This window comes from Botryllus schlosseri, chromosome 7, assembly GCF_051294905.1.
Source record: "Botryllus schlosseri isolate E-star chromosome 7, Bs_hap1, whole genome shotgun sequence".
Taxonomy (NCBI): domain Eukaryota; kingdom Metazoa; phylum Chordata; class Ascidiacea; order Stolidobranchia; family Styelidae; genus Botryllus; species Botryllus schlosseri.
In genome coordinates this window covers 19,881,717-19,905,537 of record NC_137242.1, presented here as the reverse complement: position 1 = coordinate 19,905,537, position 23,821 = coordinate 19,881,717, and the positions used below count along the sequence as shown (strand labels likewise).

The 23,821-nt window shown below is 43.4% G+C and overlaps 1 protein-coding gene and 1 long non-coding RNA gene across 3 annotated transcripts in view; one reads left to right on the top strand and one right to left on the bottom strand.

Annotated features, from left to right (window-relative positions):
• LOC145442999 (uncharacterized) overlaps positions 1–3,056 on the top strand; it is a 445,110-nt gene extending 442,054 nt beyond the window's left edge. The window contains exon 2 of the long non-coding RNA XR_013916254.1: positions 2,892–3,056. This is a non-coding gene — a long non-coding RNA (uncharacterized LOC145442999). The remainder of the gene's footprint in view (positions 1–2,891) is intronic.
• LOC145442840 (glutathione synthetase-like) overlaps positions 1–23,821 on the bottom strand; it is a 350,056-nt gene that overhangs the window by 142,428 nt on the left and 183,807 nt on the right. The window lies entirely within an intron of this gene.

The window sequence follows — 23,821 nt, the reverse complement described above, 5'->3', positions numbered from 1 at the left end:
CGATAAAAATCCGACTGTCGCTTAGTCAAAACAATTGTCGACTCCAGCCTCAGCGAAGCTGCAAAATCGGTCGTTGCCATTCCACGTTTACATTCTATAGTGATAATGTAGAGACTGTGGGATGGAGTGCAATGCACACCCATTCATTGTTCGCAGTTCAGAATGGTCACGCTTGACATATGCTATGTTATTTGTTTATGTCAGGTCTGCAGAGATTGTTTAGCGATCCAGTTTTTAGCGAATGCAGGTGTTGAAAGTTGGCGCTAGTTGCGATCCAGTTGTTAATTTTTGGCGAATGTAGGGGTTTAAAAGTTCATGTTAGTTGTTAATTAGGGTTTTGTCATGTAATATTTATTACAGCAGACCACCTCTCTTTTCTACTATGGCAGGGGAGTCGAAGTAATAACGAGTTTGCTGTACCGGTGCCAGCATCCCGTCAAAGTTCTATTGGTATAATACGGTAGCTGCATTCACATAATATGACTCGCCACAGTTCAGTTATTATCAACACTGTTATCGATCAATACACCACAATTGTGATAACAACAACAATCATGGGGTTATAATTTTCATCTGAACAAGTTACACACAATGTATACAATGCGATACTACACAATGCGATATAATGAACAGATAGGAAGCCAAGCGTTAACAGATAGGAAGCCAAACGACACGCATCAGTAGCGATCTTTTACTCCAACATCCACCTCGGCTCAGAGTGCACGATGTCAGTTCTTTTCGATGTTGATCTTTTTTGAAGCCGTAGTCCTTTCTACTAGTTCTTTCCATTCTTTGTGAGTGCTTTCTTTCTTCGGGTCTATTTTCTGGGCTTCTTTTAGTCGCCGGACGACGACAGCGGGGGCAGAGAAGCCCGGATGAACCTCCGATGGGAATCGGACCCGGCCCACCGGCTTAATCGTTACCAGCTTCGTTACCACTACGCTATCTCCCCCGCCAATGACGAGGTCAGGCACCTACATCGGCTCAAGATCCGTAAAGATCAGGCATGCACACTAAATGCAAAAAGTATTATTGGGATAAGGGACAAACGGCGAAAAGAGGTGAGGTGGCATGCGACGAAGGGTATGTGGTCAGTAGTCTCGGGCGCTGACTAGTATTTACGAATTGAAAGAATTATGGCTGGTAGTCGGTCTGTGATCCCTAGGGGCATGAAATACTGGAACGTTTGCTCTGCTCTAACAGTAATTAGAGTCATTCGCGTGCTGTTGAAGGCGGGCTATAGGGCCGACGAAGTTCCTCCGAGACGACTTGTCGATGGCGCTGTTGCTGTTACGGATAAAATTACATCAGACATGAATGGATTGTAGGTAGCGCTTTACGACCCCAAGGACTGAGGTGATCTTATGTACCCTTTATTTATATGATGAGCGTGTAACAGGGTTGCCAGACAGCTTTTGAGAGAAAGGGTCAAACTGGCTTATAACACCCAAATAACTCAATAACGTTGTTAAACGATGCATAATAACGTTTTTCCAATCACAGGGATTACCTGATTTATATTGCTAATACCAGGGTAATGTCACAATTGCAGATATCGCACTGTGCGAAACACTCGCTCTCCAAGCTTCTTTTGATACTTTGAATTCACGAATAACGTTTTTACGCTTGCTCATTTTGACTAATCAGATTTACCGTTATTAGTAGCTAAAAGTATATGTGCGACGTTATTAGTAGCTAAAACTACATGTGCGACATAATTTAGATCAGTGGTTCTCAACCTTTTTGGCCTCGCGGACCCCTTTCGACCGCCACGGACCCTCGCGGACCCCCTCAAGTTTTAGTACAATTTTAGCTCTATTTTGGTGCAACCTTCATCTGTCTTGTGCAAATATGAACTGTAGGCTTGTGATAAACAGCAAAATATTGATTTTTCTTGAAGATAACATCATACTATTTATGTAGAAATTGGTGGACTTTTGTTATTTCAAAGCTAATTTTGCTGCCGTATTTCTTGAAGTAAGTGGTCGTGTCTTGAAAATCCTCGTGTTCGTTTTGATATGAACGAGGAGTGCCAAAAACCATTTCCACAAAGATAGATGGAGGCTAATGCAATATTAACGCATAACGCTTCCGATGATACTTTTGGTGTGATCGCAACATTTATGGCACCACAATGAAGAAACACATATTTCATGAACATATCACGTCCAGCATCTAGCGCAGGGACGGGCAACATACGGACCGCTGGCCGGATTCGGCCTGCAACGACATTTTGATCGGCCCGCAGAGAGTTTCTATCGTCAAAGTGAAATCCTAATCTAGAAGTATAGACAAATTTTATGCACCAAAGAATGGATCCATGTTTCCAACCAGAGAAAGACTGTCATGAAACGATTTTTTCTGTTCGGGTTTACATATATATTTACGAGCAAACATTTTCGACCAAGAACAATTGAACATTAACAAGAAAAGGCTGCATACCAATATAACTGGTGATATGAATTTCAGGGTTGGAGCGTATTGCTTTGATAGCAGCGAAACACTCCTTGTTCATCAAAAAATCAGCCTTGTCGATAGGGCATCCGCAAAAAGAATGCTCAAAATCTGATAGCCGAGCTTTAAGAGTATAGGTATATCATTGTCCGATTTATGACGAGTGTCAGCCGAAAATATTCGGGTTCATTTCAATATGAATATACTATTCAATTGTATAATAAAGTTCTGTACCTTCAAGAAGCTTTTCCCTGCATTGGGCCAAATTATGGAAATAATTCGGAAATTTTTATTTCAAATGACTGTTCACTAATTTGATGAGACTGCTAACTTCAAATCGAAAAGGTTTCGCAGACATTACGAAGTCACCCTGATTGACGTTACTATCTCCATATTTTTATTTTTTCCACAAACCCCAACTAAACATCTCTAAACAGCAATTTGTTTGTATCAGCAGGTTATTGGAAAATTGGCAATGAAAATGAGTTTCCACACTACGTCAGTCCATGTCAGACGATTATTATGGTGATATGAGTCATGATGTTTTAGCAGTTGTGGTGCGAAACTGCCTCATGCTTTCTCAAATTAAAAAATAAAATAAAAATTAGGTTATCAACCATTTTAAAAATTTAGAGGTCTCGCGGACCCCCTGAAATTGCTTCGCGGACCCCCAGGGGTCCGCGGACCCCAGGTTGAGAACCGCTGATTTAGATGAATTAATTTATCAATGATTTCATAGCTTTACTACTTTTAATCCAAGAGTCGACTGCACTGCTCCCTTTCTCGCTACACGATAAATGCTGCCTTCACACAGCTTATTCTGCTGTAGACTAAACAGCAGAAGTATGGTACTGCTGTTTAATGCTAAAATGTCGTCTGCTGGGATAGCTTGGTAAGTCCGTATAACTGCTGTACCACTCAATGCCGCCCTAGCTATCTCACCACTGACAAGTCAAATCCTGTCGTACGTACACGACGGGTGTTCGTTTCATTCATGATGTCACTATGGAATGTAAACGTGGAATGACAACGACCTGTTTTGCAGCTTTGTTCCGCTTCGCTGAAGCTTTACACAGACTTATTTTACAGCAGCTACTGTAGGATTTCTGGCAATCCAAAAGTTGTCTTCCAGAGCTCAGAATTTACTGAATCTGATCTTGATGGAAAGCTACTTACTGTCACACTGAAACCGAAAATATCAATCAAAATATGGTCAGGCTCGCAGCCTGCGCAGAGATGCCACTCCTGGTTTTTTCCACCAAGATCTTGGTTTTTTTAGCATCATCTGGGTTTCTGGGTTTTTATATTTGAAATCTGGGTTTTTTTCAACATCCAGTTCGCCAGGTCAGTTTTACGCTCGAAAATTAATTATTAGATTAGGATTAGTATGGTCGCAATATCGTAAAATGCACGCACTTGAGTTCGCCATTGTCGATGGATTTTGCTGCTATTGTAACGACAGAGTGTTGAAAATCTATTTCACTACTAAAATGAGAGGCTTCGGCTTGATGCGAGGGAGCTTCATTGAATGGTAACTTCCAGGTCGCAGAAAGTCATGTTCATATAGGACGATTGCCAGTAGCGAACGCGGCACTTGGTGAACAATTAGGCATGTATCGATAAATGTCATGTAACTATATGGTATGCACAAGCACATGAACAGACCAGGTGATCATCCGACTAATATAATCCTATTGTTATAGTTCCAACATGGACACTCAGAGAGAGAGAGAGAGAGAGTTAGTTGGACACCCCTAGCAAGTTAAAAAGAGGCATTGGTTATCAGCACATTCGAACCCCAAGTCCCTAACCCTAACCCCGAATTTCATGATTTGGCAGTTATTTATTTCCACTATACATTGGTATGTCTGTGATTACTCCAAATAAAAGTGATTGTCGTCGGATTAATCAATCGAAAGCTACTTTCAATCTGTTCAGGTCTCTGAAAATACATGAAATCTTCCTTCGAAATAGGGAATGGATGGCATTGTATTGAACTTTCGCAGCGCGATGATATAATTAATACCGGTACACTATTAAGTATTCACGCTGCGCCCCAATTGTTTCATTGCGATGTGTCGATAGGAAAACAACATGTTTTTTGTGCGATTCGCAGTGTTAACCAAGCAAAATGTGTATTATGAACTGTTGTAAATTCAATATCAAAGGCTTCAATGACTGTATGAGTGTATTCAACGACTATCAGGCACATTTTCACAGCTATCTCGTGTCTTTTGAGTGAAATATAGGATCTGGTTTTTTCTGGGTTTATTTCGCCTCCAATTCTGGGTTTTTCCGAAATATCCCAGTGGCATCTCTGAGCCTGCGTTGTCGATCAGTTAATTGAGACTGCCAGTTGAAATCGCTGGCGTTTCCGACTTGCAAACAAAACGCTACGTCTGATACGGCCTCAAGTAAGAGCGGCAGCTTATTATATCATGCAATTCAATGACAGGATTGATTACCGCAAGAAGACTATGAAACTGTATTAGGCAGACAAAAAAACGAAGTCTCTATTGTGATGAAACTCTCAAAACCGTGTTTATGTACAATTGTACATTCATCCGCCCCATCGATAGTAGCTTTGATTATCGGAAAGCAATATTATAAAGAGTTTATAGCACATTCATCATTCAAAGGCATCGTATGATGTTTACCAAACATCAAATCACACATTCGTTCGCCGAATAGTTAGTTAGTTGGCAGGCGTTCATGCCTTCAGAATGTTCACGCTCGACTTAGGCGACTCGCGATGGTATTGTGACGCATGAAACGCAGTGGTATCGGCATTGTCCGAACAATCGACGAGCCGCAATGGGTCATTGTTTTGCGGCCATCCGATTGTTCTGAACATTGCAGATTTATCTAAGTACGGAGGGAAGGAAGGTCCAGAACCAGTCATCCATGTCCATTGTTTATATATAATTCCATAGTGCACAAAATATTGTGGGGTAATGTTCGCTCTGCTTGCCTTTAGAATATACTATCCACGGAATGAGGTAATGTTGTAGCATAACACAAGTCGGAATCATGTGGAATTTGGCATATTGTCCATCATGAGTCATCATTCCTATGCATCATGTGATATTCGGCGCAAAATCTACATACATCGCCTTATATCAAATGAGCTCAATGCAATTTATGGGTATTTGATAACAGTTTCATCATTTGAGTACACCACAAGACTGCGATACAATTGAAGATAGGAATGCGACGAAACGACTTGGAGTAGTCTTGGAAATCAGACATTTACAATTCTTACTCACCAACACGATACGTTGCACTGCCGACCAAGGCGACAGAATACTATCCACGTCTTCTTGAATGGAAGGTTTTCGTTATATAGTAGGTATACGACCAGGAGACTGTCAAAGAAGCGAACACAATTACTATTCCTTAGCAGAAGCAGAAGCATTAGCATATTTGCACTTTTTGTGGGCCTTTGCCTAAATATTACGTATTTTTAAGCTGTTTAGCATTGCCCGATATCATTTGAAACAGTGGAGTTTTGTGTGTTCATTGCTGTGTTACTAGGTGTAATGAATCGATGCACTAGCCAGGCTAGTTCGCTTCCTTATTGGTGATGTCAATCAAATCCTTGCGAGACTCTCTGGTGTATGAGCCTTACCAGGGTGATTCCGACGCGACAATGCACCGATCCCATGAAGCCGACGCTTTGGACGCTGGCAACGCCGACAGCGGATATTAGCGGTCGCTCACGCTTGACACTTGCCCTTTTCAACTTGTGGCTGCCTAAATTCCAGTAGCCTTCCAGACATGCCACTCCTGTTTTTTTTGTTCTTGAAATATATTTTTTTTCATGTTCCTCAGGTCAGTTTTACGCTCAGAAATTGATTATTAGGTTAGTAAAATCGTAACATTGTAAAATGCTAACGCACGTTACTTCGTCATTGTCGTTGGATTTCGCTGTTATGTGTAATTGTACCGACATAGTCCTGCTGGAAAGAGACTGTTTCCACTACTAAAATGAGAGGCTGCCTGTGACTGTCAGGACCAATTTTTACAGCTATTTTATGTAAATCTGAGTGAAATATTAGGATCTGGGATTATTTGACCTCCACATCTGTGTTCTTCCAAAATATCCCAGTGGCATCGCTGATACCTTCATTTGGGGTGGTGCGGGTGGGGTACTGAAATTCATGACCACCTGACCTGTGACGCGGAGTGGTGTAGAAGACCCGCCCGCTCCGATTTTTTTCAATTGTCTCGTCCCCATTCTGAGATACTTCATATTTGGAATTGATGTCATATTTGGAATTGATGTCATAAAAATGGAACTCGTTTCTCATTCTCCTGTCAAATTCATCGGCATCTCCGGCTAGTACGTAAGGATCGAGTTTTTGGGTAGGGCAGAATTTCAAATCAAGACTAAGAGAGTAGGAGGTTGACTGGTCTCTCCAACGTACCATGCATTGGTACATCCATTTCGGCAGCGAATCAAGTACATCAAATGACTTGATTTGCAAGTGAAATGGCTTTTGGTGTTGTGCTTGGCATGTCATCTTGTAATCACGTTATTATTATCGAGAATAGTACACGTCTTGCATGAAGATTTTCCAAGCATTTTGTTTGTCTTGACCGGGGTAGTCTGCTATTTCACTAAAATGTTACGCAAGCTGCGTGGTTGTTGTATAGCTAAAATAGGCCTTTTCGGAATACTTCATTGCATTTTGTATCATTATTAAGTATTCGCTGATGTTTTCGCAAAATCTTGCGGATCCTTTCTGCTCCCGGAAAATAAGTCGTGACCAGAGGCACTCTGCGATTTCGTGATTCATCATTGTTATTCCGACTGCAATGATGTTATTCCGACTGCAATGAAGGAGTTCTTCACGTGGTACATTGAGCGCCTTCTTTATTTGAGTCTTTATTAGCTGTTGGTCGTAGCCAGATTTGGTTACTTAATTTCTCAAAACTTCCAAGTGATCATTTTTGTCCTCTTCATTTGAGCAGATTTTGTGTATTCGAAGGGCTTTGCTGTATACACTATTCCTTTTTGCAGTGTGACTGGTGGGAACTATGATAATTTAAAATCTTACCAGAGTCAGTTGGTTTGCGGTAGAGTGACGTGAAAACACGGCCTTCTTCGATGTTAACGAGCGTGTCGAGGAAGGGAACTGCAATCATTGAGTTTTCCATGGTACGGCGAATGAATATTTGGGTGGATTCGGTTTATGGACTCGTGAAACGTTTGTACAAACCGTTCGCCATGGGTCGATATCATATGTATGTCGTCGATGTACCGCGTGTAAAATATAGGCCGCAATGTTTGAGTCTCCATGAAATCCTTCTCAAAATGGTCCATGGAAATTTCGCGTACTGCGGAGCAAATTTAGTGCCCATCGCCGCGCCTTGAAGCTGTAGAAAGATATCTTGGTTAAATTTGGACGTGTTGTGCGTCAGCGTGAAGCCGATTAGTTCCATGATTTTTTTCAATGGATGTCCACTTTCCACATGAGATCTTTCGACAGCTTCCATGCCATCTTTATGCGGAATACTCGTATACAGGGATGATACGTCCATGGTGATTAACATCGTTCCTGATTTCAAGTGATTCACGTTCTTGAGCTTGTTCAAGAAGTCCGTGGTGTCACGACAAAAACTTGGTGTATTTTTCACCAGCGTTTTGAGATGTTTTTCCACGTATCCGGATATGTTTTCCGTTAGGGTCTTGTTGCACGACACGATGGGACGTCCAGGAACATTTGGTTTGTGTAATTTCGGCAGGAGATAGAAGCGGCCGAGAGAAGGATCAGAAGAGAAGCGGCCGAGAAAAGGATCAGAAGGGGTATTTAATCCTCGATTTTTCATCTTCCTTCATAGCCAAAGATTTTATTTATGTAAACCGTTTTGTATGTTCCTTCGTCGGATCATTGCATAATTTTTGATATGAATTGGATTCGTTCATCTGTCTGTATAACCTCCTGCCACTGTCTTTCAAGTCCATTACGACCACCTTCCCTCCTTCATCGGCTGGCTTGATTACGATGTTCTCATCGTGTTTAAGCTCTGCGATAGCCCTTTTCTGCTCCTTCGTAAGATTGTCGTTGTAGTTGCTGTTCAGATGTTTGGACTTACTGATGAATGTAGCGTTTTCATTGTGGAAACTTTCTAGAGATCTGTCCAAATTATTGTTTACACCGTGAGGTGCCCTCCATTGTTTGTCTCGTCCCCATTCTGAGATACTTGATTCGTTTTCATGTTTCTCATTCGATATAGATATTTCCTTGCCTCAGTTGATATTAGATAACTTGCCTACCGATTTCGTAGAAAGTCAGTTTTTTTCATTTGGAATGCTGGCCACTGATGAAGGTGTGTTCTTTAAACTTGTTCTGCAAACTGTTGAAAAAAACGATCTACGAAAAAACCTGATCTGTGACTGTCACTATGTAAAATAAAATCCAAAATTTTGTTACTTACCTTCAAGACAGTTGTAACCATCTTGTTGAATGGAATGGTCGTACATTCTGATAGTGATAACCCATTGCTTGGACGTCATGGATCGGCAATCGACGAACGCGCTCCGGATTCGCAGATATGTCCTAGTAGAGAATGAATACGGTTGTATATATCTCTTATGTGCAATTATAATGATAGGCATGGTGGAGTAAATGATCAGTACATCGACCTCTTTTGAACTAGTAATGGGTTGATGCGAAATCAAAATCCCATGAGAGTGAACAATATTCCAATCCCATGAGAGTGAACAATATTCCGACGCTGACTTGCTTGAATTTCTCCGTCGCTGCTATGGTGATTGTTTTCTTACTCCCTAGTGGACCGTCGCTGCTATGGTAATTGTTTTCGCACTCCCTAGTGGATTTATCAATGGTATTTCCGCATCTGATGTATTAGTTACTTGTAGATACATAAAATGCGCTTTATTAGATTTGCCGAACGATCATATGCAATTCGTGACCAACCAGCAGCATCCACTGCGAACTTACTCACTGCACCGATGATCCTGTAGTGATCGAGTTTCGACTCACTGCACCGATGATCCTGTAGTTATCGAGTTTCGCCTGTCAGATATATAACTGATTGCAAAGAACCGACAGTGCACAATGCAATGCGATGTAATCGCTGTCTTGCGTCCAAGATCACAGCGTTGTCATTTTATATTGCCCTACAATAATCATCGTCCTAGATTTATCGATTTATTGAAATAATAGGGCTGTGTACCTTTCGCAATGATAGCCTTCGGATTAGCTCTTCATTCGAATTGGCAATGATAAGAGTCGCTACGATGCTTTCCAGCATACATGTTTTTGAATCAGTGAGCATATGCAGATAGTAATCAATGACCTGTAGAGTAGGGGTGGGACTTCGGGATTCCCCGGGATTAGAAAAGTAGTAAAATACACATACACCAATATAACATTTAGTCCTTGTGATATTGAATTGACGCAAAGCATATGAGCATCAAGAGTATCATCGTTTAGATCAGGGGCCCCAAACTTCAATTTGCTCGCGGGCCAACTTCGTAGTTTTTGATGACACGGCGGGCAGCAGCATCAAATAGGGTTATAATATGTATTTCCCAGTACGCCTTTTTTGTCGGACCTTGCCGATTAGCATCCCATACACATTGTGAAAATGTAATACACTATTGTAATATTCACAGTTGCCACACTATTGTAATATTCACAGTTGCCAAGAAAAAGTCATATTTTTCAATGTTTTCAAAAATATTGTTGTGCTTGGCATAATTTGGCGATGCCAAGCACAAGGAGTTATATAGACAGTTCGACAAATGCCTCGTGTCATCGTAAAAGCTGTCACATTATAATTTAGCAGCTAGTGGACGTTTGATGTGTGATAGCGATTCAGGTTTTTAGTGTGGTTTCAGAATGAATTTTCAAGGTCCGAAATCTGAAATTTTCGAGTTTAATATTGTCGAATGCTTAAAAAGTAAAAACGCCGACGTGGGCCGCTAAAACAGTTCTTGCGGGCCGCGTGTTTGAGGCCACTGTTCTAGACAATCAGCCGAGTTTGTGACACTGCTTTATTACCAAAATAAGAGATATGGCGCTACATATACCAAAATAAGAGATATGGCGCTACATATAAGCCTTGGTAGATGCTGTTCACAAATCCCGGGATTTCACCGGGACCAATCCCGGGATCGGGATTGCTTCAAATCCCGGGATCGGGATTTCCCGGGGTCTCAACGCTACTGTAGAGTATGAATCCCAGTTGTTTGTCATCTGTGTGTATCTACTTCATTCCGTTATTTCGTCATATTTTATGTACAATGCTATTGACCGTGGCGCAGAAGGCCGTCAGGCGATAAGCGGCATTCCTTTTGCTTAATAAACAACTAAATAAACAACTATACCTTTGTAGTAGTACAACAACCTGTGTTGCAAACAATCACCATACGAGTTTAAACTGTAGTAATATTAGCTTCTCTTAATTCTAGGTTTGCAGTAGTAAATTTACAATATGATGACTTACTTGGACGCAAGGTTCGCAAATCTCACATGAAGAGCGCATTTGAGGAAACATAGCAGCTACCATTTCCACATTTCCTTCAAAGTAATTCTAGTTCCTAGGGTTATAAAGTATGCTAGAAAAAAGTTATCCAGAATACTGCTAGAAAAAAGTTATCCAGAATACTGCGACGAGCTTGTTTCATTTTTGCCTTCAGAATACCGCGACGAGCTTGCTTCATTTTTACCTTCACCGGCCATTCCACTAAGATCGTTGTCGAATTTCTATATTTTTGATATATCGAATAATTATTTAGAATAATAATTGTGTTGTGGCTGTCCAAAAACTCAGATTCTTTGCATGCGACTCGCGCATGAAGAACCCCTGATTTAGAAGTTTCGAACGTATTTATTTGCATGGTGTCGTAATAGTCCTGTGGTTCTCAACCTCTTCGGCCTCGCGAAAATGGTTCGTCTTAGCGATACCCGGACCGAAACGGAACCTGGTCAGTGCCGCAAATATTCTTATTGAGCGCTCATAGGATATTGAACACAATTTTGAGGCGCGAAGCCCCCCCCCCCAGACCCATTCATGCGAGCCACTGCCAAATTCGCCACAAATCAGACTTGTACAAACTACCCAATTAGTTAGTTGATGGTAAATTTAACCGACGGTCTTTGAGTAGTTCTAGTTGCGGATTTTGAAAATTGAGTGTTCTACTTCTAGTTTTAAAAATCGAATAGTTCTAGTTATAATCCTAGTTCCGCTTTTGCAAACCAGTAGTTTGTTCAAGTCTGCCAAGAATCTTTACACATGCGACTCGCCAACACGCACACTGCACACATAGCGAACTGATATACATACGACTCGCCTGAGTGTTCTACTTCTAGTTTTAAAAATCGAATAGTTCTAGTTATAATCCTAGTTCCGCTTTTGCAAACCAGTAGTTTGTTCAAGTCTGCCAAGAATCTTTACACATGCGACTCGCCAACACGCACACTGCACACATAGCGAACTGATATACATACGACTCGCCAACACGCACAGTCCACACATAGCGAATTTAGTCCGGCAACGTGATCATTAGCGTTGTCCAAAATTCGGAAAATCATAAAAATTATCCTTGATTGTGTCTCATGCTATAGATTATCCTTGATTGTGTCTCATGCTATATATAGATTATAGATGTAAAACAACAATTAGCCTAAAAGAAGCTCACAGGAAAGCCGTTAAGATTTCGGGCAAAGCGTATGAAAGTAGCTGCCCAAGAATGGGCGTGCCACCGACCATAGAACGGCGAGAACACTAGTATTGAAATAACCACGGCTCTTGATTTGCTAATCTGCTATGCTTCAATGATCACGAAAGCAGCAGCTTGCTGATAACGTACGTGTTCAAGGAGTCTGCTACCCGCGGGGATTCTGAAAGCCCATTGTTGGTTGGTAGGGTGGCAGATGATGCTTTAAGATTAATTCAGGACATGTTGAGGTACGAAATACATGATGAACGAACAACAGCTGCTTCACTAAAACTTCTACAGCATGGCTGCTTTATTGTGAAGGAAACGGCTGTAGCCTTACAGGCCGGTATTCTCATCGAGGGAAAGAAAAGACGCTTAGGCAAGTGGTGAACGAATTTATCGTTTCGGAAGGGGTCCATCATCAGTAAATACAAATATAATGCTTGACTATGACTTCCTCTTCCCCAAGGGGCTTGGGTGGCTCAGTCCATTTGTCGCACAGAGCTCATCCGAGCTTGCGGGCCCTCAGAGAAGCAGTCCATCAGCCGCACTACTCCTTGCCGAGTCAAGGTCAGTTGGTTGACCTGTCACCGAGCTATTGGTCGCCTCGGATTCTAACTTCAGCAGAAGCTCCCTGTACTTCGCACCTTTCCTATGACATCGAATGGCTTCGATGCTCCACTCAATGGGAGCGCCTTCTCAAAAACCTTGTAGTAAACTTTCCTGCCAGAGCTCTTGAGGAGCAGTTACGTCTTGGCAAGTACCAGCTCCTCTTCGAGACATTACTGCCGCCTTTTGTTCGCGATCTTCTCAGCCGCTTCTGCCGCAAACGCCACCGAGCGGCTCCGTTTCCGGTGTTGCCCTCTGTCTGTCCTGAGGCGTGCCGAACGATCATTTACAGGAACCGCTCGGGTTTCCTTCCCGAGATCCACCCCCTAGGGTACAGCTCCTTGGAGTCTCTTGGGTCATCTCGCTATCTTCTTCCTTCTTTGCTGTACTTCACTCTCGCTGAACTTCGCTTCCTCTCCCTGAATAATCTCTCAATCACAGATCACAACTAAACTAGAGCACTGTCAAAGGAGAGAAGATTCGGTCAGTATCGGGCTTCAATCGACCATTGGGCGGTCAAAGCCATCCGTCTTAAGCGACCCGGGAACCGGGATCCCACCCCTTGCGCACAGTTCGCAGTAGATGGGACGCACTGGAACCAGGCCCGCCGCCAGGGACGGTTAGGTTGGGGGAGGCCGCCAGAGTATCCGGACCTGCTGACCCTCACCACTGACGACGACGGGTGTCTCAATTCGTCCCCTGTCTACCGCTACAGAGAACCAGGGCCCAACTCCTTGCATTGCTGCAGTGAGATGAGGGCACCAGAACTCAAGCCGTTGGCAGGGGCAACTAGGCAGACAGGACACCCTTATTCTAGCACCATGAAGTGCTAAGGGGGGTTCGCAAGGCCCTAACCTTCGGGTCCTAACACCTCACAGCGCTATAGGGCACAGGGCCATGACATCTGGTTCAATCCACTTTGGACCGAATATCGGTCACGGCTGATGCCGGCTTGCCAAGGCCGATGTTGCGTCAAGGCTGACGCTCGTTCGAACAGGCGGCTCGGACCCAGAGGCATTTGGTCTCAGCCCCCCACTCTTTGACGCCGACATTCACCTGGCCGACGTCGCGACGATTTGTCACAGCCGCCGGTATGTAGTGTCGTTTGCGAAGACTCGGACCCTGAGGTTTCAGTCCCCCTCCGCGTCAACTGAACAGGGTTGACTTGACGATCGCTACCTTCGTCCAAGAGGTGTATCAAGTGTCTTCTCGTCGGCCCTAGGCCCACGTAGTCTCGGGTTGTTGCGTCGAATTGCACAAGTTCGACTAGGGGGTCCGGTTTACGCATGCCTCCGGGGTTCACAGCTTGACCAATAGAGTCATAGTTACTCCCACCGTTTAACCGCGCTTGGTTGAGTGAATACTTGCTAATTGTGTCGCTGTTTAACCGACCGCTTTTGATAATGGCAAAACGAATAAGTAGTTTCTTATTCCCTCACCAAGCCAAATTAACATCGAAGTGTGATTCGTTTAACAAGGAATGGTTGTCATAGCATGTGAAAGCGGAAGACAAAACTATAAAATTAGGTGAGAATTTACTTTTTTGAGAGGGAAAGGGTCTGCTCTGCGAAATATGTCGAGAAGCCAAAATAGCAAACGAATTTTCGGATGATAAAATGCGGACAGCAGCGAGGTCACGAAATAGCATCCTGTAACGCAGCCAACGGCTACGCCCGAAGATGTTTTAATATTATTTAGGGAACCTTCCTACCTTTTGCAACACACCTCACTCGATCAGCTCTACCGGTAACTCTGTTTAAACAATGATAGCAATATACCGATTTAATCATGATTTATAGAAATTCTTCGCGGTTCGCGCGTTCAGGCTACACACCCGCTGAACGGACACCCATTGTAGATGATAAGTAGCGGCAAAAAGCGGAAAGGCCAAAGTGGGTTTGGGGGGCGAAGCCCCCAGAAGTTATGTTTATCACCGCATATGGGGGGCCTGGTTCGCACTGTTGTCCAAGGGCCTGCGCAGTGAGTTGGCATGTTTGCGCAGACTCCTGAAAAATTAGAGGGTACGGGACGTGGAGACTGGAGATTTTAGTATAGAAACTCAAGCCCAATATGGCGACGAGGATGATGATTTTGATAATACGCCAGCTTCATCCGTCGCATTATTAGCTGTAATAAATGCAGAACAGCTCTTCTTTCATGATTTGGAAGTAGTGAGGGGGGGCGCTGACACTTTATTCGTTGTCCAGGGGGTGGTAGCTCGATTCTGTACACTACTCCGGTACGTAGCAGACTTGGACAACTAGATGATTCTAGTTGTCTAATTTCACTATATTAGAGCGAAATGCAATAATCAAATTCTAATCTAATTAGGAAAAGCCGAAAATTTTCTAGTTGCCCAGGTACATGCGTCGACAACTAGATAATTTTAGTTGTCTAATTTCAATAAATTAGATCGAAATGCCAATAATCTAATTGTAATCCAATTTGGAAAAGCTGATAATGTTCTAGTTGTCCACGTCTGGTACGTAGTCGGCCGAAAGCTTCGCAGGAAACAAACTTTGCACGGTTACTGGACTCTCTCTTCCTGTTCAGTTCAGTGTGGCTCTGGCCGGAATGATCGATTCGGTGTGGCCGCGCCTTTACTAGAATTACTCACTTCAATAGCTGTTTCAATATTTATGACATGCTGCAATGTTTCGGAGAAAGAATACCATCTTGTCCCGCTAGGTAACCACGTGGTAATCTTTTCCCGGCACATAATAATATTGAGAGATTGTGAGCTACGGAGAGAGCTACTGAGCTGCATATGAAAGATGCAACAGTGACAACTTTTTCGACTATATTCCACACACGAGTGATGCCCATCAGGTCTTTAACGAGAATATTTATTTGATTATGGTCGATTCCGAATTCTAAAATACAAATCTCAAGGTTTTAGCAATTCCAAAAACAACGATTTCTATTCAAACCATATAATCCAGACATACCTGCAGGAGCAATCGTCTAGACACATATACGCAACTCATGCGGCCAGATCTGCTCAACAACGTTTATGCAATCAAGTTACAGCATGGAATAAGAATTCAGTAACTTTTGAACAGGCAAGTGACAAACCTAATATCACGTGGGCTGGTTGAGTATTTTCAAATAAACTGAGTAAAACAACTAGATTCTCATTTTTACTTTCGTCTCTTTCTTCTTCCATAGTCTGGCTTTACAGGCCAATTGTTTTCTATGTCCAACTTCTAGTTATATTTCAGTAGACCTATTCTCATTTTGTATACTGATAACCATAACATGAGTAGTTCCAAATTGTCGCATTTCTCCTTGAACTCATACACACGTATATGCATAAACTAATATCTAACTAGTTTTTGGATGGATGTTGAATCGACTTCTATATTTTCAGCATCAATGATTTGGTCACGCTTAATTCGCTTCATTTGAAGAGAGACAAAGCGAGACCGAATGTTAGTTAGTCTTTCACTTGGCGGTCGTGCGGTCAGCAGGAACACGAGAGGGGATAAGCAAGATAAGAGAGTCTAGCAGCGAAGATATAATGAAATATGCAGAACAGCATACGAAAATTGCGGTCCTTTCTGGCGCACTTGGTTTAATCAATAACCAACCTTAGCCCAGGACTACGTATGGTATTAGCTTGTACAAGTTACTCCTCCGCAGTCTACCTTGAGGCGATCGAGTGCTGCAAGAACTGAAGTTTGTAACTGCGACCGGTTCCGACGATTGTTAAAACGAACCCGGCAAACGCACTTCTGTAATAGGCAGCGGCGGACGTCGCTCGGTGGAGTGCAACCGCAAACATTCCTGACAATAAAGTAATGATCGCCATGATATGCTACTAGACCCGTCATCGAATGGGTTCAGGAACATATTGATAGAATCGAAGTGAGAGTGACCTCGGCCATTCCATCAGTATGTTCGTGGACCCATTCGATGACGGGTCTAGTAGCATATCTGGTCACTTTGGCTTCATGGGCGCGATGTAGGACGTTCTCTCCGGTCTTCCAATCGGAGGTGACCTGAACGTCTATGACCGAAGCGGTATCTACGGGCGGCCGCCAGCAGACATGTCTGGGCTGCAGTAACTCGACTCAGTTTTGATCCGCGGAAAGGAAAGGACGTAGTGTATTTTTGTCCTTGATGTTTTTTGCGACATAGGGCCTACACCGACTCATGATACACATACACAAGATTTGTGCATATGCATACCATGAGTGCATGATGAGCGTATGCCGCTGGACAAGGAAGTGCAGATATAGCCTTGACGGCTTTCTAAGTCATGCATCACCCCTCCATGCTATCCCAGTAATGCATGAGGGCCAAGCAGGGAAGTCATGGATACCAGTGTTACTAACAGGTCTTTGGTCTGACCCGGCCGGGGATCGAACCCACGACCTACCGATCAAGAAGCCGGACGCTTCACCATTACGCTACCTTCGGACACTCAATTACATGCCACCTGTTCTTTTTTCAGTCTATCGACGATTACTTTCTGCACGCTATCGTGGCGGATACTTCGTAGGCCATGCAGTGCGGGGCACGATTGACTGAGATGACCAAGCGTCTCCGGCTTGTTATTTCCCTTGCATAGATCAGCCTGACAAAAGGGGCTCGCTGTTATTCTACCCCTCGCTCCATGGCTCACCGTAAACGGGAGATTACCCCTGACCTTGACAGCCTGGATAAAATCCCGTCCCGTGAGCAAAGACGATCCGTCAGAGACCCAGTTATGTTGGCATGCTGGGATCTCATCCGCTTCCTTCAGGCAGGCCCCATCAGCCGTCTGATGGAGCCACCCGGCAAGCGCCGCGTCTGCCGCCGGTAGGCTCTTTACCGGCTCCCCGTTAATCTTGGGTATACCCGGTTTCCGAAGCACCACCGCTACATGCTCGCCATGTCCCAGAGCTTGGACAACAGGGTCGGGGTTATCCTTCAACTGCTCTAACTGTGCTCGCTTGAGGAGGATCAACCGACTTGCTAAGGACGGAATCCCCAGACCTCCTTCCGTAATTCTCCCGTGTAAAAACGGGGTCATCGTATCGTTCGGTAGGTGCAACCAGCGTCGCACCGCGCTACGAACTTTGATATCGTAGGTGGACAGCAGATTCGGTTTCCCTTTCCCCAAAGAACACCCGTACGTGTAAGTCTGGGGAAGAGGTGATTTCTCAGAAGAATAAAGCCGCTGTTGCGACTTAAGAGGGCGTCCGTCCGACAGTGCCTTCAACCCCTCCTCCAAGCATTTCCCAACTTTCGCCTCACAGCCGTCAGCTCCCGTCTCGATACCGAGGTACCGATACGTTTCCTCAGGCCCCAGGGCTCTGATGATGGGCACTTTCTGATGATGGGCACTCCGTTAATTCCAAAGTGGTCCGAGGTATTAACCAACCACCGCTTGTGCTTCCCATCGGCCTTGATGACCAACGACCTACATTGCGCAGGATTGGCCTCAAGACCTGCCAATTTGAGACACGATAGGAAGGTCTATAGTTGCGTTTTCATTGCGGCCGCTGTTCTTGTAAGCAGCGCCACGTCGTCGACAAATCCGAGGGCACTAACCACCTCCCCCTCGATAGTCGGCCCGATTTTCTTAAGCTTGCAAATAGCTTCATCGAGGGTCTCCTTGACGGACTCCGCGCTTGACTTGGATCTCCTCACTGTAGAGGTTGGTCGAAGCGCCGTCGCAACAACTTTCCAGATACCTCGCGAAGGGTTCCGGGACGCCGAGGCGCATGGCCGCTCTGAGAATGCTTTCTTGTTTCACCGAGTCGAACGCTTTACGCAGGTCAAGGAAGACCACGTTGAGGTCCGATATAGAGCTTTTCGCATTCGTGACCATAGCATCTAATAGTGTCACGTTTTCGGCGCATCCGTCGGTTGGGATTAACGCCCGCTATATGGAATTCAGCTTTAATGACAAGCTCAGCCGCCACGCCAGTATCTTATGGAATGTGCGGACTATTATCGGACCAATCGTAATGGGGCGGTATGGTCACCCGGAGCCTTCGGCTCAAGCGTGTTTGGTATCAACACCTGAAGGGTCTTGGGAGCACTCCGCTGAGCAACCATAAGTGAACAACTTCGTGGGCTGGCGGCCGTATGGCGCCGAAGTATTCGAAATGCGGCCGTGGACGCCAAAAAGGTTGCCCACCTCTGCTTTAAACAAATCATCCGCAAACATTTTTCCAGTGATCCTTGCCTCCTCCTCGTAGTGCGAGACGAAACTAGATATATTTGCTCCTCGTAGTGCGAGACGAAACTAGATATATTTGATGTTATATTTGATGCTCGGTTTTTGTTCAGGTAGATATGTTTCAACTGTAAGAAAAATTGCTCTACTGAACCTTGTGTTCTTGTATCGTTGCAGATCGAGTCCAGGGTATCGCTTCAACTGTCGATACATTTTTTGAAATTTCAAATATTTATTGACTTGCTGGAATGTCCGTATGGCAGTGCCTTGATATGTCTCCCAGAATATGACGAGAGGTTGCGCCTAGTCGACTAACGATAATTTGCCGATTTTTTTTGTAAAACGGCGGCGAGCACTTAACCACATGGAGGCAATCTAGAAAAAAACACCGCCTATTTTTCACCCACGTACATGTCCAATTCTCGCATTTGCTGACACCTATTTTGACACTAACTGACCACCGCAACATTAGTATATATCTATCTATATAGACCAGAGTTGGACAACTAGAAAATTTGCAGCTTTTACATATTACATAAGAATTACAATGATTTGAATGTATAGGAACATCATCACTCAAACAATGCAGACGAGTTCTGAAATATGAACTACCACGCCAAAAAGTAGAATTAGAATTATAGCTAGACAGTATTATTCAATATTAGATTACAATTACTGTATTCGTGAAAACTTCGAAATTTATTCAAGTTCTGTTCGTATCAATTCAGAGTTCATCTGTTCGTATCAATTCAGAGTTCATTCAAGCATGAGAATGGCAAATGTCTGTGCAGCAAGCTTGGCGCGTTTCGCACTATACAGTTCTCCTGTAGCATTTCAGGAAAACCACAAATAAGATTACAATTAAAATCAGATTATAGAAACATTCCAAAAATTAGATCAGAATGACATTATCGGCATTTCGCTCTAATTAGTCTAATTATCTAGTTGCCCGAGTCCGCTACAGTCAGTAGCACCATCTGCTGTTCTAACGTGTAAATGATATCACGAGTTTATGATTGGACGTGCTGTGTTTGCTATCAACTATAAGCGGCTAGTTTATATCTCATAAAATCGGCCTATATCTCATAAAATCGGCCTTTCAATCACGAGATATCGGGCCGGCGATGATCGAAAGACATTGTATCACCTCAAGTCCTCAACTGTGTACTACTTACAATTGCAGCTTGTTCATCACAGTGTCTGGTTGTTTATTAACTGGCATTGTCATCATGTGATAGCTGGCCAGTCGCTTGGCGACGCATCGAGACAGGTAAGGATCCGGAAGATCTTGCGTGGACAACGTTTGACACTTGGTGAAGGAAGAAAAAGCCTGTTCAAATCTCTGTAAACCATCTCAAAACCACACCGATGAATAGAATTGCGGGCAGTGGCATATGGTTTGATTCGGGTATATTCACAGGTGGTCAGTAACGAAATTCTTCTACACTCTTTCCGGGTTGGAATCGATTAGAGTTGATTCTGACGTCCACTTTGTCGCGAGGTTACAATATCGAAGGTAGAAGGGAGATCGGAGCTCTTGTTCTTTGTCGATAGGAATTATCCCTGAAAAATATTCCTCGTCGTGGCCTCCCTCGTTGGAATAGTCTTCGATACTGTAACCTTGGTTTTCCTGTCCTTTATGCAGTGACAGATACCGAAAGCTGGTTTGAAGAGATGGCGTCAGTTTGGGATTGAGCAACATCGTATGAATGTTGCGCGTAATTTCGTCCAGTTTTGATAATAATTCTTGCGACAGCAAAAAAACCAATCCAAAATAATGCAACTGAGACAAATTCCTTTTTGTAATGCTTTCGACAAAATATGGATGCGGCTTTCATGCTGTAGCTATAGCAATTTACTACGAAAGTCTTTTCCATATCATTTTGTGCAACATTGCCAGTTACGATGCGATAACAGCGGTAGTAGTATTGTACTCGATTTTCCCTGGTAAATGCATCCAGCACTGCATTCCACACCGCTTTACTGCCGTCTGTTACAATGATAAGCGGTTTAACGGCACGCTTTCTACCCGACGAATCGCATTTGAAATTCCGTAGGAAGTTCCCTCTATATCAGTGGTCGGGAACCTATGGCTCGCGAGCCATATATGGCTCTTTTAGGTATAAGATATGGCTCTTTGCCAAATATTTATTTTTAGGTATAAGATATGGCTCTTTGCCAAATATTTATTTTTGTACCGAATTGATCAATATTGCAGCGACTTGTTGATATATTTTTATCACGGCCGCAATAACTATTCTTGTGACAGTATAAGCATGTCTTGGAGAGGTAACAACAATGCCGTCTTCATATTTAGGGGCTCGGACCCTCTGTTTTCAAAATCTTAAAATTTAAGTTACTGTCACGCCGGCAGTCAATGCCACTCGCGATGACAGTCAATGCCACTCGCGAATTCTATGTACTCGACTCTAAATCTTGAATTATGCGACATGCTGATTAATCAAAGAGCATGGTGACGCCAATCTCAAAACGCAGTTTTCAAATACACATTGTCTTCCTGATCTACGGCGCGAAATGAACTGCCGTGGACGTGATATTCACAATTACAAACTCGAATTACAAACAACGCCTTAGCTATCGACGTTCTTTATTGGTAAGTAGCTCTGTAGTACGGGCGATAAAATGTATGCGTGCAGCGCAACGTAATGTTACCGCCGAATACCTTGACAATTGAGAAGTATTTAAATTTTCGGAATCAGTGTGACAGTTGCATTCGATTATTATCAATTATAATAAATTCTAAGCTGTTTACGATGAATTGCGTTATGAATGGTGAGGCTCTCCCCGTCTCTGCCTTTACCTCTCGTTTCGAGCTTTATTTTCGAACAATACATACCAGTTTTTACAGAGAAAAATATCACGCACACGAGGAATCCCATGTAGTTAGTTCGAATTTCTGCTACCATGACGTGACGAATTTTCAATTGTGACGTAACAGTTAATTGGCATGTATGGCTCTTTGGGAGTTGAGATGGAAAAAAAAGGGCCAATATGGCTCTTCGGACAAAAAAGGTTCCCGATCACTGCTCTATATGCTGTCGTGCGTGTTGGTTAGAAAGCCAGCATTCCAGGTCGACCCTTCCTTGGATTTCGAACCAAAAGCACGTTAATTTGAGCATTCTCACATCCTTTCTGGCTGCGCGTAACAACCCTGCTGCCATCAAAGAAGAAGAAATATATGCGAGAGAGCATTTGATAGAGGCGCACCTGTCCGTCATTATACATGTACGATGTACACAGTACATACTCACGCTTGGTGGATGCGCGGATCACGTGCGTAGGAAATTAGTTTTCTTTTCCTTTGTCAAGATTTCTCTCAACTTTTCCATGAACAGTAGCCAATTTCGGGCGTATTTCGTCGCTGGACAACCATATCCTTTGACATTTTTGAGGACGTTAATTGAGGGTGCAAATGTGTGTGACCCTTACTAACGCTCACTGTCCGACAATTGATCGTATAATTTTCGATGCAATTATGTTGGCGTTTTGTTATTAAGTTCTTCCTTCAGCTGGAGCCGCTGTTCACCTTTAACTCGTCTCGCTTTACTACATTTGCGACCATGGTTCCTGCATCCAGATGCAATAAAATAAAGTTAATCAATTTAAGTTGATGTTATCAAAGTATGGATATTAGCTTCGACAACGACCGTGCATCCGCGACATTTTTGTTGCCGCAGTAGAGTGTGACTTTACCTTCCTAGTGTTTTTCGCTGTCTGTCGTTTATCTGGAGCACGTAAATAATTTCACTGGACCCTGGGTACAGACACATGAATCATAGTTTCAGAAGCTCCCGTATAATGATCGTTGCGTAAGGTGAATCGCTAGCAAAATGATGTTTGACTCGATTTTTATAGCTCTTTGTCATTCCTCTGGGGTTATTGTACTAGATAGCTTCTTGTTAAAATCTCCAGATTCGGTAATTCTGTCAGACAGCCTGGACTTCATGCTTCCAAGCGATTCGATTACCGAATTCTCAACGCCGATGTACGGGTCCAGTTCAAAAAATGGCGTAGCTTCCTGTTCTGTGACATCGTCATCAGCATGATCTGATTCATTTGTTTCATTATAGAAATTAAACATTGAACGGCAACGACCGATTTTGCAGCTTCGTTCCGCTTCGCCGAGGCTGGAGTGGAGAATTGTTTTGCCTAAGCGACTGTTGGATGTCTGGCAATCCAAAAGCTATATTCCCGAGCCCAGAAATTACTGAATCTGGTCTTGATCGAAAGCTACTGTTGCACCGATTCCGAAAATATAAATTAAAATAATGATCAGGGACTGATCCATCTAGAATCCGTCCTCCAAGTCTGAAATATCGGCATTGTTCGAACAATCGCAGAGTCGGAACGGGTCTTGTTATGACCATTGTGTTTTGGTGTTGCGTGGACATTTCTAGTGCTGCTTCAAAATGCTTTGCAAAAACTATTTGATGACTTAAAAATTGGCTTGGAAATACAGGCGGGTATACTGCTTAAAACTGTCCTAGTCGAAGGAACTGAAGGCTACAACCACGTACGTCACTGTCCTTATTGGGCACTCAATCACACCGACCGTAGTGATCATTGCAATGTTACAGCGATAAATAAACTGCCACTGAGAAACATATATTGCCACTATTTCGTGTTTGTTAATTAGCTTAATAGATCAACGATTTTGAGCAAGTGTGCTTAGACGCCTTTGAGACATTGTATTGAGATATATTAGTAAAATGTTGCGCCATCTTACCACTTGGTTATTGCACAATAGCGTTTGCAATTTTTGTGTTTTAACTTCCTTTGACTGTGTTTTCGGTATTTCCTCGACTGCGATTTCCTATTGATATTTTTCTCGAAGAGACGAAACTGATTTAGCTTAACCTATTTCTATTCTGTCG